At 39.7% G+C, this 18,838-nt stretch overlaps 1 pseudogene; it reads left to right on the top strand.

Annotated features, from left to right (window-relative positions):
* The first annotated feature begins 1,840 nt into the window (after positions 1-1,840).
* Positions 1,841-14,018, top strand: LOC111550884 (annotated as a pseudogene).
* Positions 14,019-18,838: the final 4,820 nt, after the last annotated feature.

The following is an 18,838-nucleotide window of genomic DNA, read 5'->3' as shown; positions in this document are numbered from 1 at the left end:
ATTGAATTCTGGAATGCTCTCCCATCACTGCTGTTGATACAGGCCAAAAGAGGTATCCCATGACAAGCATTTCTGCAGTTGTACCTTAAATCTTCCAAGAAAGGAGCCTAAGGAGTTTCATATGTTGAAAAGAAATAGAAATTAAGATAAAAAGGAAATAGAGATCAAAAACACACACACACACAAAACTAAGTCACATTATGAAATGGAAATTTAACAATCCTTACCTGGAGTTTTCTAAAAATAAAATACTTTGTACTGGGTAAGAATAGACATAGAACACCAAACAAAAGCCCTCTGCATAGTGTGATTCTATGAGTTTCTAGTATTTTTTTTAGTCCACGTTTTTCTAGTCAAAATCTTTAGCAACATGAGACGTATTGCCTCAAGAGGGCGCCCTTTCCTTTAACACCAAAATCTATTTGCTAAACCCGTAATATGTAAACAAACCTGTGGGATGAAAGCACTATATCAACTTCATTTTCAGTAGCAATGCTGTTTTAAATTAAGTTAAATTTTTAGTCAAACATACATATATATATATAAAGCATATATTATTTATATAAATAATACAGTTTAAAGCACGAGAAGAAAAAGGACTCCTGTATGCCCAGGATTAAATTTAGGAAACAGAAAAATTCCAGTAACTTGGAAGTTCCATATGCTTCTCCCAGTGTACCTTCGTCTCTCATCCTTAAGGGAATCACTTTTCTGAATTCTGTTTTTACAATTCCCTTGCCTTTCTTTAAGTTTTGGGGTTTGTTTTTTTGTTTTGAGGTAGCTGGAGTTCAGTGGCATGATCTCAGCTCACTACAGCCTCTGCCTCCTGGGTTCAAGCAATTCTCATGCCTTAGCCTCCAGAGTAGCTGGGATTACAGGTGTGAGTCACCACGGCTGGCTAATTTTTGTATTTTTAGTAGAAACGGGGATTCGCCACGTTGGTCAGGCTGGTCTCAAACTCCTAACCTCAAGCAATCTGCCCGCCTCGGCCTCCCAAAGTGCGGGATTACAGGTGCAGGGATTACAGGCTTCCCAAAGTGCTGGGATTACAGGCTGTGCCCAGCCTCTTTATAGTTTTATTAGCTATGTATTGTTTAATTTTGCCTTCCTTAACCTTACTATAACTGTATCAGGCTGTATGAATTCTTCTGTGACTTCCTTTTTGGATCAATATTAAGTGATTCAGATCCAATCATACTGATACATGTATTACACTGATACTGGTACACGCATTTTTGGCACCATGCAGTGTTCCATTCTATGACTATATCACAAATTATTACTTATTACCTATGTTTCATGGTAGACTTTTTGTTTTGTTGCTGTTACAGGTAACACTGCTGCGAACTGTTATGCATGAGCCTGGCAGCACACATACACAACAGTTCCCTTAAGACAGAGATGGGCAAGCATGACTCCCACAGGACAAACCCAGCCCACTGCCTGTTTTGGTATGGCCCATAGCTAAGAGTAACTTTTACATTTTAAATGGGTATAAAAAAAGAAAAAGGAAGAGAAGAATGTTTCGTGACATGTGAAAATTGAATGAAATTTAAATTTCAGTATCCACAAATGAAGTTTCATTGAACACAAACACACCTAGTCACTTACATGTTGTCTACAGCACAGATCTTTGGAAACCCAACACTTTTATAACACTATCTGGGCTTTTAGAGAAAATGTTTGCAGATCCCTGCTGTAGGTTAAAAATGCTCTAAGATGGACATTTGTGTTTCAGGTGTAGAGGGGAGAGAGAGTGAACAGGGAGAGGGGCTTTTGTCTGTTGGTCTACCTGGACTGAAGAGAAAGAGAACAGAAACCCAAGACTAGGATTCTCAAAATGGTTTATTACCCAGAACTCTTTGCCTAGGTCAGTCACGAACCATTTCCAAACAAGGAGATGGAGAGAAGGCTTCCTAAGGGAAGACTTTCTGTCCCAAAGGAATTGAGCCGCAAGAAGAACAATGAGACCAACTCTGTCTCCCTGACTCCACTGCGCAGCAATGAAGACTGCTCCTCAAGAATCAGCTACCTCCAATCTGATTTGGTTCTGTGTCCCCACCCAAATCTCATCTCCATTTGTAATCCCCATGATCCCCATGTGTTGAAGGCAGGACCTGGTGGCAGGTGATTGGATTATGAGGCTGGTTTCCCCCATGCTGTTCTTGTGATAGTAAGTGAGTTGTCACTAGATCTGATGGCTTTATAAGGCGCTCTTCCCCCTTCACTCCTTCACTCTCTCTTGCCTGCCACCATGTAAGATGTGCTTTTGCTACCCCTTTGCCTTCAGCCATTATTGTAAGTTTCCTGAGGCCTCCAAGGAGGTTTCCTTTATAAATTACCCACTCTGAGGTATTTCTTCATAGCAGTGTCAAAACGGACTAAAACAACTCCACTTTTTAAAATCTGAACACCTCCATTTGTATTACATATGGTGTGTGGGTTTTGACGAGGTCGTGGTATCATCTATGGGATTTTTTTCTCTGCAAATCATCAAGTATAAGAAGAAACAATGGGGCTCTGAGCCTTGCTATAATTTACAGTGAACAAATGGGTATCATCAAATCAGTTTCTAGCCATTCTGTCTCAAGTGGAAACACTCAGATTTCACACCGTGAATACACGTTTACAACCCTTACAGGTGGGCCTACAGGCCTGATTCACTACAGCACTGTCTGCCACAGCTGTCTCCCACCCTGTTCATCCGACCAACCCACTCCTGCCTTTTCACTCAAACAGCTCCTGCTTCTTGCAGAGGCTGAGACTCCCCCACCACCACCACTTTTTTTTTCATTTACATGTATCAAGCCTCATAGTTTATGTTCATCAATTGTCTGTATATCTCTATATTTTATCCCTGTACCCTTTTGATGTATAGAAGTAGTTGGAAACTCACTGTTTCCTTATGGTAAGTGACTGAGATGCTGCCACAGGACCTGAGACACTGATGAATGGTGCTATTTTCGATTTTATTTTATTTATTTATTTTTTCCTTTTAGATGGAGTCTTTCTCTGTCACCCAGGCTGGAATGTGGAGTGCAGTGGCATGATCTTGGCTCACTGCAGCCTCTGCCTCCTGGGTTCAAGCAATTCTCCTGCCTCCCGAGTAGCTGGGATTACAGGCATGCACCACCACACCTGGCTAAGTTTTGTATTTTTTTAAGAGACTGGGTTTCACCATGTTGGCCAGGCTGGTTTCTAACTCATGACCTCAGGTGACCTGCCCACCTCGGCCTCCGAAAGTGCTGGGATTACAGGAATGAGCCTCCATGCCTGGCCTATTTTGGATTTTCAACATGCTCCTTGGCAAGGTAGCCCCGAAGGAGTTATCTTTTCCTTCCACTTTCTAAGAAGGTATTGGTACTCTGTTTCCCTGGCTATTGTTCTCTAGACTGGATTGACTTGTTTTCCTCATGTCTTCAGTGCAGCTTTCTTCCTCAGTGGTGTAGGCTGAGTGAATGCTGCCATAGTGTGTGAGAGACTAGTGTCTCACTGGCTGGCACTTACAGACATGCAGTCACAGTAGCGTGGATGACACTCATGGACGTGCAGTGACAGTAGCAGGGGCAATCACAAAACTGTAATTTACTTACCAAATCTCTTCTTTTCCGTCACCTTGCCTGCCTGTTTAGAGAAAGAAAAACATTCATTTTAAAGGGATTTTGAGGTGCCTCTTTGGATCCTTATTGTTTGAAATGATATTGGGGATGGGGGGAGGCAAACTCTTTTTAAATAAATTCCTTCTGGAAAAAAAATCCAAAACACTGGCATCTGAGTAGGAATATGAAAATTACACCTTTTCCAAAAATTAAGTTGGAAAAAATGTCTTTACAAAATAAGAATAATTTTTGAAAGTAGAGTACTCTTTTTTATTGGCAGTTTTGATAAGTAAGGCATAGATTTTACATCTTTGTCCTTGCTCCCCTTGAAATGGGATAAACAAAAATAAAATACCATCTATTTATGGAATGTTGTTGTGTTAGCCAGTCTAAAGCCCATCCTATTTTTTATGTGGCCATTTTTCAGCTCTTCCTTTGACAGGGCAGGCCTTGTTTGGAATTGTTCTGCTTCTGACTGTTAAATATCTGTAAACCAAAAACAAAATTCTAAGCCCCACCCACCCCCCCACCATCTGAATGAACTTCCTCCTCAGCCAGGGCACTCTCAAATTTATCCTGAAAAACGGGTTCAGGCAGTGATGGGAAGTAGAGGATAAACAGGCCTCATTATATCCCTCCAGCTTTAACATCAACACAGACCTTAAGTCTGAAAAGAAACATTTACGATCTATTCTCTCTGAATCCCTCTACCTGTAGGCTTCATCTGCACACTAAACTTTGGTCTTCACAACCTCTTTCAACCAATTACCAATCAGAAACTTTTTAAATCTACCTATAACCTGGAAGCCCCCACCTTCCCGCACGCTTCAAGTTTCCCCACCTGTCTGGACCGGACCAGTGTATATGTTAAATATATTTGATGGATGTCTCATGTGTTCCTGAAATGTGTAAAATCAAGCTGTGCCCCAACCACCTTGGGCACGTGTTCTCAGGATCTTCTGAAGATTTATTCTTATGTGCAGAATAAATCTCTTCAAAGATTTTAGAGTTTGACTCTTTTCTTTCCTTTCTTTTATTTTTTTCTTTTTTGAGACAGAGTCTTACTGTGTTGCCCAGGCTGGAGTGCAGTGGCACGATCTCATCTCACTGCAACCTCCACCTCCCAGCTTCAAGTAATTCTCCTGCCTCAGCCTCCTGAGTAGCTGGGACTACAGGTGTGCACCACCACACCCGGCTAATTTTTGTATTTTTGATACAGACAAGGTTTCCCCATGTTGGCCAGGCTGGTCTTGAACTCTTGACCTCAGATGATCCACCTGTCTCAGCCTACCAAAGTGCAGGGATTACAGGTGTGAGCCATCTCACTCGGCCAAGTTTGACTCTTCGTCAACACACCGATGACCCATGCACTGCACGTCTTCGTTCTCTTCTCTCTCCCCCATTGGCCTGAATTTCTTGTGCATTCCTCCTCTTTCCTTTGTTAGAATAGGTACATCAGCTGTGCAAATAGAGAAAAAAAAACAGTATTCCGCACGTGTGGCATTTAGTGTAGAGTTGCAGTTGTGCACTGCAGAAAATGCGGGCTTTTGTAACAACATGATCTTTACTGATGCACTCATGACAAGTACCCAGTGTATTTTAGTTATTTTAGTAGTATTTGTTCAATAAATATGCAAGCTGTACAGTAAAGATAAATAAATAAATACCTAAGACAGAAATACCAAAACATGGAGTAGGTGCTTTCTTTCTTTTTTCTTTTGAGACAGGGTCTCACTCTGTCACCCAGGCTGGAGTGCAGTGGTGCCATCTTGCTCACTGCAACCTTAACCTCCCGGACTTAAGTGATTCTCCCACCTCCACCTCCTAAGTAGCTGGGACCACAGGGAAATTTCTAACACTTTTGCTGTACCTGCAATAAACTATTAATAATAATTATGACTGTATGTTGGCTAATGTTATATAACTTTCCTTAGTTTAAGCCCATCAGTAGACAGGGTCCTGGAATGTTGATGTTGTCTAGACAACATCCTCTTATGATATCTTGATCAAGGCCATGGCCTGGGGTGCCCAGCTCCTTCATATAGAGGGATTTCATCTAGCTGAGCCCATCCATGGGCCCTACAAAACCAGGATGGTACCAAGTGAATTGAGTGTAATTGGTGCAACTCTCATGTGTTTGTGAGTTTGTCCTACAACCCCCTGCTTCTGAGACCTAAAATGAGCTCTAAAGCTTAGTCCAGAGCTTATTTTCCAGGCTGCCCTCATGATAACTGAAGAGTTATCATACAGCAAGTATGCCAGCAAATAATTTAGTATCTACAATGTGTTCTGTTCTAGGGTTTGAAAAAAGGAAAGCAGGCATCCATTAAATTAAAAAGAGCCAAAAACTCAAATACTATAAAAAGGAAGCCCCTTTTATATTTAATACAAAATAATTACAGTGTATTAAGAAAGAAAATACCAGATTCAGTTAAGTGTGTCAGTGCTTTAACCTATTCTAATTCTACTTTCTCATATTAATTGAGAGAAAGGTAGGCCAGGCGCAGTGGCTCATGCCTGTAATCCCAACACTTTGGGAGGCCAAAAAGGGTGGATTACCTGAGGTCAGTAGTTCAAGACCATCCTGGCCAACATGGCGAAACCCCACCTCTACTAAAAGTACAAAAGTTAGCTGGGTGTGGTGGTGCGCACCTGTAATCCCAGCTTCTTGGGAGGCTGAAGTAGGAGAATAACTTGAATCCAGGAGGCGGAGGTTGCAGTGAGCTGAGATCGCACCATTGCACTCCAACTTGGGTGACAAGAGTGAAACTCCATCTCAAAAAAAAAAAAGAGCTTGAGAGAAGGGTAGTATTTAAAAGAGGTTAGGCTTATGGCAGTGGAAAACCCAATGTATCTGGCACCTAGAATGTGTGTTTTTTTTTAAATCTTTGCTCTTTCATATGCCAAAAATATTTTCTATAAGTATCATGTAATAGTTATATTTGTTTTCTTGATTTTATAGTTTAAAAACCATTATCAATAAAAAAGATGAATATGATTCCATTATAAAGGCATTTATTCAAACACACTAAAATGATTCACATAACAACTCAAATTTGCATTTTACCAAAGAAAAATATTACACCTCATAGCTTCTATGTTTCATTGTTTTAACATGTAAACACACATAAAAACTCGAAGTGATCATGGAGAATGAAGGAAAGGAAGTAACCTGCAGTTTGTTTCTTCTCTTTACAGTAGTGGTTTCATTATTGTTTATTGTGAATCTGCTATTTTAATGCAGGAATACTAATACCACAGGGCTTGGAGAGGTGAACTAAGCCCAGAGCGCTCTCTACTAATTCTGAACTCTTACAGCTTACCCTAGAGATGAATGTGTGGGCTGCTGCAGCCTGTGTGTTGCCGGTTGTTCGTATAAATCTGGTAGTTCTCTTAATTAATTTCCATGTAGAATCCAACATTTATTAAAGATTTAGTAATACAAATGTACTAAATTGATGTTTACATAGATCTAGCTAGGAACAGAGACAGAGCTAGAGATAGAAACAGATTACTAAAACTTACCAGTAACCGCAGTACATAGAATTGTGGTGTCCACAATGGTAACTACTAGCCACATGGCAGTTATCAAGCTCTTGAAAGGAGGCTAGTCTGAATTGACAATGGTAATGTAAAATACTCAAAAGATGTCAAAGGCTTAATATGATAAAAAGAATGTAAAATATTTGTTGTTTTAACCTGCAAAGCTCTAAGATAATTTGTTATCTAGAAAACTAATACAGTAAAAGAGGAAAATGAGATATTCCAAGATACTCATAAACTGTTTTCTTAGTATTCTCTATTTATATTAGTTTTTATATAAATATAAAAACTAATATAATATTTATTATAAAAACTAATATAATATTTATATTAGTTTTTATTAGCTTGGCCAATACTTAATTTTCAACGGACATTACTCATATAAAACAATTAGTTTTAAATATTTACAATGTAAACCAAAGATATGTTTTAGTTCTAGAGATGGATGGGTACTGATTGCACAACAATGTGAATGTATTGAATGCCACAGAACTGTACATTTTTTAAAAAAAGGTTAAAATGGTAAATTTAATGTAACATATTTTACTGCAATAAAAAAGAGATGTTTTTAATAGTTAAAAATTTTCAGAGAAAAGAATACTATTATACTGAATAATACAAGTGAATAGTCATTAGTACAAGAAAAATTGCTTTTTATTATTACTGTTCCAGAAAGCCTTTATGGTTAAAAGATGACTGTAGAATTAATAACTGAATTATGAGCTATTTGGTGCCTGTATAAGTTGTTCTTTTATAAAAGCCTGTGAAATTACAGCTTGCCTGTCTCTCTCAAAGTCTAACACTTTCATCCAAAAGGAAGTCTTTAATATCCGAATGACAATGTGGTTATGTATGAGAATAGGTATCATGTGTCATAACATAAAACTCCAGGAGAAAAATCCCTTACAAAGAGTATAGTCCATTCACTTTCTTTAATGTAAAATGGATATTTTAAAATATGATGCTAAAAACATGCTATATATGAGGTGAATATTAACAAAAACCTCAGATATGTGGATTATTGATAAGGGTAAAGTAACTGCAGTTTGAATATATAAAGGATCTGTAGGTGTGTTCACTGCACAGCTATCAGCTCCTGTTCTCCACTTTATCTAGCCAAGCCAGTGTCCCCAAGCCTTGCTGACCACCAGAATCAGAACAGAACATCTTGACAAACGCCTAAGCTGTACCCCATAAAGTCCAAAGGTCTAACCATAACTCAGGCTTTGAGAGACAGAAAGAGACAGAAACAGAGAGATCGGGGTTGGAGAGATGGTTCTTTGTCTGTTTTTTAAGGTCCCCAGGTTATTTTGAACTAGGAAGCCAACGGCTTTTTTTCTGTGGGCTGGAAATCTCAAGCAAATACCTGGGATTTGTGTATTCTTGATTCACATGGTAATTTCTGAACTTTCTTTTTTTTTTTTTTTTTTTTTTTGAGACGGAGTCTCGCTCTGTCTCCAGGCTGAAGTGCAGTGGCGCGATCCCAACCTCCCAAAGTGCTGGGATTACAGGCGCGAGCCACGTGCCCGGCCGATTTCTGAACTTTCTTACTTTCTTCTTGGAAGCATTTGAGAAAGCTGATAATTGGTCCTTGAAACACTTGACCCACTTGGCTTCCAAGACACCACACTCTCTGTTTTTCTCCTACAGTTCTGGCTGTGCCTTCTCAGGCACCTCTAAAGTTTGGGGTGCCCCAGACCTCAATTCTTGAATAAAGACCAACTGGGCCAAATTAATGTGCAGCCCATTTGATTTCACCTCACAGCCTCTTCTTCAAAACGGATTTTTTTTTTTTGTTTTATATTTATAAATGAAAGTTATACATGTCCATAATTTAAAGAGTTACATAATTCTAAAAGGCTTGTTAAGAAAAATGGCAGCCTCTACAACTTTGCCATTTCCAATAATGCAACTACATTTCATTCTTTTCAACCAATTCTTTTGTATTTCCCTCAATGGTTCTGAAGAACATTCTTATATAGATATGCCTTAGATATTTTTATTTATTTATTTTTTACTTTTAAACATTATTTATTTCCCACTGTAGGAGATGATTTTACTCTTTATTTTTATTTTTTGAGACGGGGTCTCACTCTATCACACAGGCTGGAGTGCAGTGGCACAATCATGCCTTACTGCAGCCTTAACCTTCCAGGTTTAAGTAATCCTCTCACCTCAGCCTCCCAAGTAGAGGGGACCAGAAGCCCAGCTAATTTTCTTTTTTTTTTTTAATTTTTGGCAGGGCGTGGTGGCTCACGCTTGTAATCCCAGCACTTTGGGAGGCCGAGGTGGGTGGATCACCTGAGGTAGGGAGTTCAAGACCAGCCTGACCAACACCGTCTCTACTAAAAATACAAAATTAGCCAGGTGTGGTGGTGCATGCCTGTAATCCCAGCTACGAGGGAGGCTGAGGCAGGAGAATCGCTTGAACCCGGAAGATGAAGGTTGTAGTGAGCCGAGATCGTGCCATTATGCTCCAGCCTGGAAAACAAGAGCGAAACTCCATCTCAAAAACAAACAAACAAAAACATTTTGTAGAGATGGGGTCTTCCTGTCTTGCCCAGGCTGGTCCCAAACTCCTGGGCTCAAAGCATTCCCCCAACCTCGGTCTCCCAAAGTGTTGGGGTTATAGGTGTGAATCACAGTGCCAGGCCTGATTTTACATTTTAAAAAGTACGTCTAGACACACACACAAACACTCCTCCCAATGTCTCCACCCTCCCACTATGTTGTAAGTTTGGTTAGATCGATATTCAGTGTTTCTATTTTATGGCTGTGTAAAATGGAAACACTGTTGGCAGCTAAATCAAAAAATCATATATTACTTATTTTCCTTTCCCGACAATTTATTTCTCTAGAACTTATATAATTGCCTTTTTAAAAGGGTGCCTAAATTTCTAATACCTAATGCTAATTTATTCCCAACTTTTCCTCCAGTTGAGCCAATCTCCTCTCAGTGCTTTCAAATCCATCAGGTGTTCTACCATTTTGGACTTTTTGAAACTGTCTCTCCTGGTGCTTTCTGACCTGCTCCATTGGGATTAACTGATAGGTCAGCTGCACAGAGGTCATTTCACTGTCTTCCTGTAACATGGTCCTAGAGATACTTTTCATTTTTCTCTTATGAATCACCTGTTTCTCAGATCCCATGTCATCTTCTTGGGTTCACTCCCTCATTTGGCAAGAATGTTTTGAAATTTCATTATCACGTGTCTCAATGTGGGTCTTAAACATATTTCATCGGGTACTCAGAGGACCCTTTTAATGTGGAAATTTACCTCTGGGAATTTTTCTTGAATTATTTCCTTGATGATTCTCTCCCTCCATTTTCTCTGCTCTCCTTTCCTGTAATTCCGAAATTACTCCTTTGATTTCTCATTTATAAAACATTTTTTTAGGCTGGGTGTGGTGGCTCATGCCTGTAATCCCAGCACTTCAGGAGACTGGAGCAGGAGGATTGCTTGAGCCCAGGAGTTTGAGACCAGCCTAGGCAAGATGGTGGGACCCCCATCTCTACAAAAGAATTTTTAAAAATTAGCTGAGCCTAGTGGCAAATGGCTGTGCTCCCAGCTACTCAGGAGGCTGAAGAGGGAAGATTGCTTGAGGTCAAGAGGTTGAGGCTGCAGTGAGCTGTGTTTATGCCATTGCACTCCAGCCTGGGCAACAGAGCAAGATCCTGTCAAAAAAAAAAAAAAAAAAGAAAGAAAGAAAACAAACAACAACAACAAAAAACCCTTTTCTCTTTTTTTTTATTTTTATTTTTTGTTCTAGGAAGACTTCTTGCACTTTTTCTTCTAAGCATTCTTTGGAATTTTTCATTTTTACTATTATGTTTTTAATTTTCATGAACTATTTTCTATTCCCTAAATATTCTCTCATTTTTAATTATAAGATAATAATATTCTTATATACATATAATCTCACATTTAATTATAAGAAAAGCACAATTTTTTTCATCTTTCTTAACATATTTTTTGTTTTTTCACATTCTCTTTTCCATGCATAACCTCTTTTTCATATAGATTATTGTCTTCTTGTGGTTTGTTTATTTTGGCCTTTGTCTTTCATATTGGAGGGTGTGCTCAAAATGTGGTGGTTCTTGGCTGTCATCTCATATTTAACAGTAGGGGACAAAAAGTTGATTAGAAGTTCTGCATGCTATATCAGATATATGGGTGACTTGGCTGAGCATTTCACTGGGGAACTGTCAACATCAGTAGTTCTTGTTCTTTCTTTTTGGGCTTGTTACAATCTCATAAGGTTCTACCAGCATTCCAGGAAAATAGATCAACAAGAAGCATGGGGTGGTATCAATATTCATAGTATATCAATTTTTATTTATTCCTCCTATCTTCACTTTGGTGTCCTGAATGTAATCCATATCTAGGGTTCCTCAGTCAAGAAATCCTCAGCATAAATGCTAGATAATAAATCTCCAGCCTTCTGCTGATGTGTGTAGTAAAGGGGCAATCACCATCGACATGGGGTATAAGGAGTCTAGAGATCTAACTGCTTCTTAAACAGATTTCCAGTCAATCTTTCTGGTCTTAGACACCTTCACCTTAACTTGCAGAAGTATCTGGGTCTACCAATTCCTGAATCAGTGTGTGGTAGAGGGAGTCTACCTTGGAACTAGTTGCTCTTGGCTTTCCTACAGCCAGTGTGGGATTCAGCTCTCTCGAGGCTGCCATGACAGTCCCCACTCTTCCAACTACTTTCCACCCTCCACAATTTGCTGTGGTTTCCCACCTCTTCTCATTCTCTTTGTCCTTGTGGATTTATGTCTTCCAAATATATCCCTTTATTTCCATTTTACTGTAGTTTTAGAAGAGGTGGAAGTTAATGTATGTGGACAACTTGCTACTTTTGACGTGAAGCCTCAATCCAGGTTTTACCATTAATAAAACTAATATTTAATGTTTATTCATCAGATTGATTCTGTGATTTGGGGTTGTTAATTTACTTTTCTGAGCCTTTTAAAAAATTCTACTTTTCTTGTTCATTGTAATATCTCTTTCATCTGTGTGTTAGACATACCATTAATGTTACATAAAATTAACCATTCAATGTTTTGGCAAATTTTTGTGAAAAACTTTTCAAAGGGTATTTTTATGATTGAACATGGAATTTTTTTCTCCATTACCAAAACTAAAAACTAATACACATTGCTATGGACTGAATGCTTGTGTCCTCCCAAATTCATATGTTGAAATCCTAACCACCAAGATGATGATATTAGAAGTGGGGCCTTTGGGAGGTGATTGGGTCATGGGAGTAGAGCCCGCACGGATGGAATTAGTGCCCTTATATAAGACGTCAAAGAGAGTCCCCTCACTCCTCCACCATTTGAGGACACAGTGAGAAGGTGGCCCTCAGCAGACAGTGAATCAGCTGGCACTTTGATTTTGGACTTCCCAGCCTCCAGAACTGTGAGAAATAAATTTTTGTTGTTTATAAGCTACTCTAGTTTATGATATTTTGTTATAGCTGCCTGAATGAACTAAGACACATACATAAAAATGTTAACCGAGCATTAAGACATAAAGATATGGAATGGGATATTTGACATACAGGAATGACTAAACTTATTGAAAATCTTTAATTATTTAGATGTCCAACTATATAATTACCCAAACCTTTAATTTCAAAATGAGCCTGTCTATAGCAAATTATATTTGTCAAACTACATTTTAATAGGATCTTATCAAGCCAAATGATGACACTATTTTTTAAAATGTGATAATAACCAGTACTCAAGAATTTTCTGCTTTCTGCAGAAGTCTTTATCTTTGTGCTAGTCAGAGGACATTTTGTAAAGCAAAATATGAAAACTGTAATGGTAAAAACTTTAAACTTATTTTATGTACATCATGTCTGAAGTTTGTTGAAAAACAATTGGTTTTCTTAACATTAAGAGGGGACTAAGAACCCTGATTGTCCCTTACAAAGGACAAAGGGTGGATGTACAATCCTCTTACAGGAAGGATGTCTGAGTCATCTGAAACCGTCATACCACACACACACACACACACACACACACACAGAGAGAGAGAGAGACATATTGAGTACTTAATCACTGAAAGAAAATGGGATTAGAAAAAAGTTGAATAGCAGTTAGTATGGGAAAGTCTACAGGTTTAAAATTCTTTTTTCTTGACTTAAACACTGTATTTGTACATTATCACACTGCTGTAAAGAAATACCTGAGACCAAGTAATTAATTTATGAAGAAAAACGGTTTAACTGGCTCACAGTTCCACAGGCTCTACAGGAAGCATGTCTGGGGAGGCCACAGGAAACTTACAACCATGGCAGAAGGTAAAGAGGAAGGCGAAGAGGAAGGCGGCATGTGTTCAAGTGACCACAGCAGGAAGAAGAGAGACAGGAGCGGTGCTACATACTTTTAAATAGTCAGATCTTTTGATAACTCACTCACTATAATGAGAATAGCACCAAAGGGGAAATCCACCCCCATGATCCAATCACCTCCAACCAGGCTTCAACTCCAACACAGGGGATTACAATTTGACATGAGATTTGGGCAGGGACATAGACTCAAACCGTATCAAACACAATGGTCCTTTAAGAATTTAAGGCTGTATGATCCACCTTAAATTATGACTTGTGGGTTATCTTTGACACATAAGTTTGTTTGAGGCCAGTATTTCTTTTAAGAGTACACCTAGGTCTCCTATGTAATACTGTTCACTTCAGGAAATACAGACTAAATTCCATATGAATGCAGGCACAATTAGAAACGACAGAGGTGAGAAGGTGGTAGATCAAGGTAATTTTGATGAAAAAGAACAACACAATGGATCAGACAGCTTCATCTGGAGCACGGCAATTTATACAGTGGCTGCCCAGACAGGCTAAATATTCAGTTTCCAAACCAGGGATATTTCAGAAACATCAGGAATTATGTGGTGCTCAGGAAACAAAACAAAACAAAATCCAACTTTCCCTTCCTGCGAAGTCTCTTAAATTTAACTCTTTGCAGAGGTGTTAAAAAAAAAAAAAAAAGGTGTCAGGCTCAGTCCCAAGCTGGAATGAGTATGCTAGCACTTTAGAGGGTGCTGAAGTTTTCAAACACAAATCTCTTACACGGCTTTATCCTCGCACATTCTGAGGACGTGGTTGGGGTATCTCTCTGACCAAGGCAGAAACTAAAGCACACAGCAATTCAGTGACAGTGCTTCTCTATGTTCACCAGCAACTTCATGCCTGGTTAACCACTCAAATGCCCCAGGCAAAAGGACACAATGATGCTTAACTGAACATCAACCCCCTAATCAGAATGAATGACTCCTGCCCTGAGAGCTAGGGAGAGGTGGTGGGTTGTGCTGGATAAGCAGACACTGGCAGGAGGAAAAAGAGAAGAGGAAGGCGGAGTCAAGGATCACAGACCAGCCCTGGTGTCAAACTTTTAATATCAGAAGGCCTAGTGGTAGTTTAAGTGCAAAGAATAATTACAATTAGTAATAAGAAAAAATCAGACAATTTTATGAATTTAAGGAAAATAGGCATTAATAGGCCCGGCGTGGTGGCTCATGCCTGTAAACCCAGCACTGTGGGAGGCCGAGGTGGGCGGATCACCTGAGGTCAGGAATTCGAGACAAGCCTGGCCAACATGGTGAAACCTCGTTTCTACTAAAAATACAAAAATTAGCCGGGCATGGTGGCATGTGCCTGTAATCCCAGCTACCATGGAGGCTGAGGCAGGAGAATCGCTGGAACCCAGGAGGCAGAGGCTGCAGTGAGCGGAAATCGCACCACTGCACTCCAGCCTGGGTGACAGAGCAAGACTCCATCTCAAAAAAAAAAAAGGAAAAAGAAAAAGAAAATAGGCGTAAATAATAGATATTTTAAATTTTCACTGAGAAAGATCATTAAACTCCAGATGATCTGCCAACAAGATTTGCTGTTGGTGTACTTTGAGTTTATGGCCAGTAATGAGTACACCGATAAAGTCTCCTGGTACATTATTTACTCATTTTCTCATCAGCCTTCAAATTAGAACACTGAGATAATGGTGATGATACATTTTTCTTCGTTAAATTCAGAAAGGTTCACTTGTTTTAGAGAAAAGGTTTGTGTAGGTTTCATACCTGTGTCTTATATTATTATTATTTTCTGTGTTTATTTTTTCTTTATAAGCATAAGGGACCCAGTGATTCATTCTTCAACAAATACTTACTGAACATCTGCTACAAACCAAGCACTGTTCTAGGTGCTGAAGGCTGAGTTAGGGAAAAAACAGCAGAAAAGACAGTCAATATTTTTTAAATCAAATTTATAACAGCATGGCAGGGAGTGATAAACTGAAGAAAAACAAAGTAGGAGAAGAGAGTGGTGAAGATCCCATGTGAGGTACAGTGAACAAGAGAGTCAATGGTATATTGGCGACAGCTCATCCTGATTCATGAGAGCACACTCGTCAATTTTTAGGAATTGTAATTGTGAGAGCAGACGTTAAACACAGACATTAGTGGGGTTTGGATCTGTGTCCCCGCCCAAATCTCGTGTCAAATTGTAATCCCCAATGTTGGAGGTGAGGCCTGATGGGAGGGGATTGGATCATGGGTGAGGGGGGTAGATTTCCCCCTTGGTACTGTCCTCACAACAGCGAGTGTGTTCTCAGGAGATCTGGTTGTTTAAAAGTGTGTGGCACTTCCCTGCTCTCTCTCTTCCTCCTGCTCAGCCCTTGTGAAGTGCCGGCTCCCTCTTCACCTTCCGCCATTGTAAGTTTCCTGAGGCCTCCCCAGAAGCTGAGCAGGTGCTAGCATCATGCTTCCTTCAGAGGCCGTGGGACGTGAGCCACTTTTCATCATAAATTACCCAGCCTCAGGTATTTCTTTACAGCAGTGTGAGAACAATCGAATACTGCCATTACTGAAAATTAAATTATATAAATTTCAAAGTCAACATATTATATTAAAAACAAAGCTAATAAATACTCAAACTCAGCATCTTCTATGTAGATTACTATTATCATGATCTATGTCCTTTAAGTTATTTACATCTATGATACCTGTGTATTGGAAATATTATATAATGGTGTGCTGCTCCAATCTCTTCCCAACTCTGTGTTCAGTGATATCACATTGTAGTTTTAAATCGACCATGATGGATGTATTTACACTATGGAAATTGGCAAATACTATAGGTCAGGGCTTTTTATCCCAGGGAGCCAGTTGTTAAACATTTACCAGCATTTTACAGAAGAGAAATCTTTCTGACGAGCTAATATTTGAGGAGAAGCCTGAATTAAATGTGGGAATATCTGGGGGAGGGCAATGCAGATACAGGCCTTAGACCAGAACTTGCTTGACATGTTCAAGGATCAGCCCAGAAAACAGCATGGCTCTAGGTAGGTAAAGATAAGTAAGATACCATTTCTGTCCTCCAGGAAGTCAGTCCAGTGAAGGAGAGACCATAAAGGGAAAATGATAATAAAATGAGCTTACAGGAAAGACAGAAGGGAGTGGAACACGCTAAAGAACACCAGAGATTGGCTGGGCGCGGTGGCTCACACCTGTAATCCCAGCACTTTGAGAGGCCGAAGTGGGTGGATCACTTGAGGTCAGGAGTTTGAGATCAGCCTGACCAACATGGTGAAACCCCATCTCTACTAAAAACATACCGAAAAAATTAGCCGGCCATGGTGGTGTGCACCTGTAATCCCAGCTACTCGGGAAGCTGAGGCAGGAAAAGTGCTTGAACCCAGGAGGCAGAGGTTGCAGTGAGCTGAGATCGCACCACTGCACTCCAGCCTGGGCAACAGAGCAAGACTCTGTCTCAAAGGAAAAAAAAAAAAGAAAACACCAGAGATGCAATCAGGAAAATACAGACTGGGAAACCCTATAGGACAGACAACCTAGTTTCTTCAACAAATAAACTGCAAGGAAATTGAGGCATAATCTGTAAAATAAAAAAGACCTCAAAGACATATGAAGCCATGGGAAGATTATCTGGCTCCTGATTCAAGCAAACTGCAAAAAAATTATAAAATTAAGATTTAAGTTAAAATTATAATTAATATAAATTAATAGATATGTGGAAATTTAAACATTAAAGGGACATTTGATGGTATTTAAAAATTACTACTTTAATTGGTAAAATTTTAGGTGAGATAATGGTTTTGCGGTTATTTTCAAAAGTCCTTATGTTTCAGAGCTACATGCCAAAATATGTATAAGTGAAATGATTTCTGGCATCTTCCTCCAACTAACACAGGAAGGGGAAGTGGGTAGATGAAACAAGATCGGCCATGAATTGATCATTGTTGAGCTGTGTGGTAGTTACATAAGGATCGATTTCGTAAATAATTAAAACTTTCCATAATAAAAAGTTTTGGAAGAACTTTTTCTGGACTGGATACCAAGGGACTGATAGACTTGCTGACCAGGTATTTGAGGACATTGGGAAGACTTCCAAAGAAATTGGGACACTCATGGGAAAGCGTTCCCAGGCAGCAAGACAGCATGAACAAACAAATGAAGTTATTTTAAGCATCGCCTAGCATCATCGATATCAAACATGGTTATGATTTGGTTTTCATCAAGAGCAGGCTATTATCACATGGAAACAGGTTGCCAGAGTTCATGGAAACTTCCTTTGAAATGGATGTGTGTAGAGATGGGCTGAGTGAAACAGGACTCACTGAGTGAAACAGGACTGAACGTTTGACTGGGATATCAGGAGACCCAGAGTGACAATCCTGGCTCTGTCATTAACCAGCCGTATGTCTTGGAGAAAGGCTCTTAAATTTTGAGTGTCTCCATTTCCTCGTTTACAAAACAAGAAGGTCTGACTTATTCCCTGAGAACCCTTCTTCAATCTCCTATTCGACGTGGGTTTCCACAGACATAAAATGATAACTGCGGGGTCATATGTAAGAAATTATCAGCTTCAGGTCTCTGCAGTGTCACTGTCAGAACCTCCAACGTCAGCAGGCGACCCCAGAAAAGTCCCTGACACAACCGTCTGCTTCACATGAGAAGCAAATGGGAGGAACAGAGTGTGGCTGCGTGCATTGTTTTCCAACGCAGTAACTAAAATCTTGGTGCCCTTCTCCGTTAAGTGAAAAGAATTTATTTACCATTTGGCAACTTACTAGCTAAAAGCTCCTCTCTACTTGGAAACTACACTTGCTTTCTTTCTTTGTTTCTATAAAGGAATATTGAAAAATCTCTCCTTGGTGTCTCAAATGAAGTTAAAATAGTTCTGATTGGATATCACCCTGGGCCCACAGTTTCTAACAATAATAAAAGGTGCCTGGCTGGGCGCGGTGGCTCACGCCTGTAATCCCAGCACTTTGGGAGGCCAAGGTGGGTAGATCACGAGGTCAGGAGTTCCAAGACCAGCCTGGCCAACATAGTGAAACCCCATCTCTACTAAAAACACAAAAATTAGCTGGATGTGGTGGCGCACGCCGGTAGTCCCAGCTACTAGGGAGGCTGAGGTGGGAGAATCACTTGAACCCAGGAGGCAGAGGTTGCAGTGAGCCAAGACCATGCCATTGCACTCCAGCCTGGGTGACAGAATGAGACTCCATCTCAAAAAAAAAAAAAGGTACCAAAATAACTTCCTTAGACACCACTCCCCACATGTTTTTTTGTTGTTGTTTTTCTTTTTTTTTTTTGAGACGGAGTCTCACTCTAGTCCCCCAGGCTGGAGTGCAATGGCATGATCTC

Source organism: Piliocolobus tephrosceles, chromosome 3, assembly GCF_002776525.5.
Source record: "Piliocolobus tephrosceles isolate RC106 chromosome 3, ASM277652v3, whole genome shotgun sequence".
In the NCBI taxonomy this organism is placed as follows: domain Eukaryota; kingdom Metazoa; phylum Chordata; class Mammalia; order Primates; family Cercopithecidae; genus Piliocolobus; species Piliocolobus tephrosceles.
Note: the sequence above shows the minus strand (reverse complement) of the source record. Positions and strands in the feature narration are given on the sequence as shown.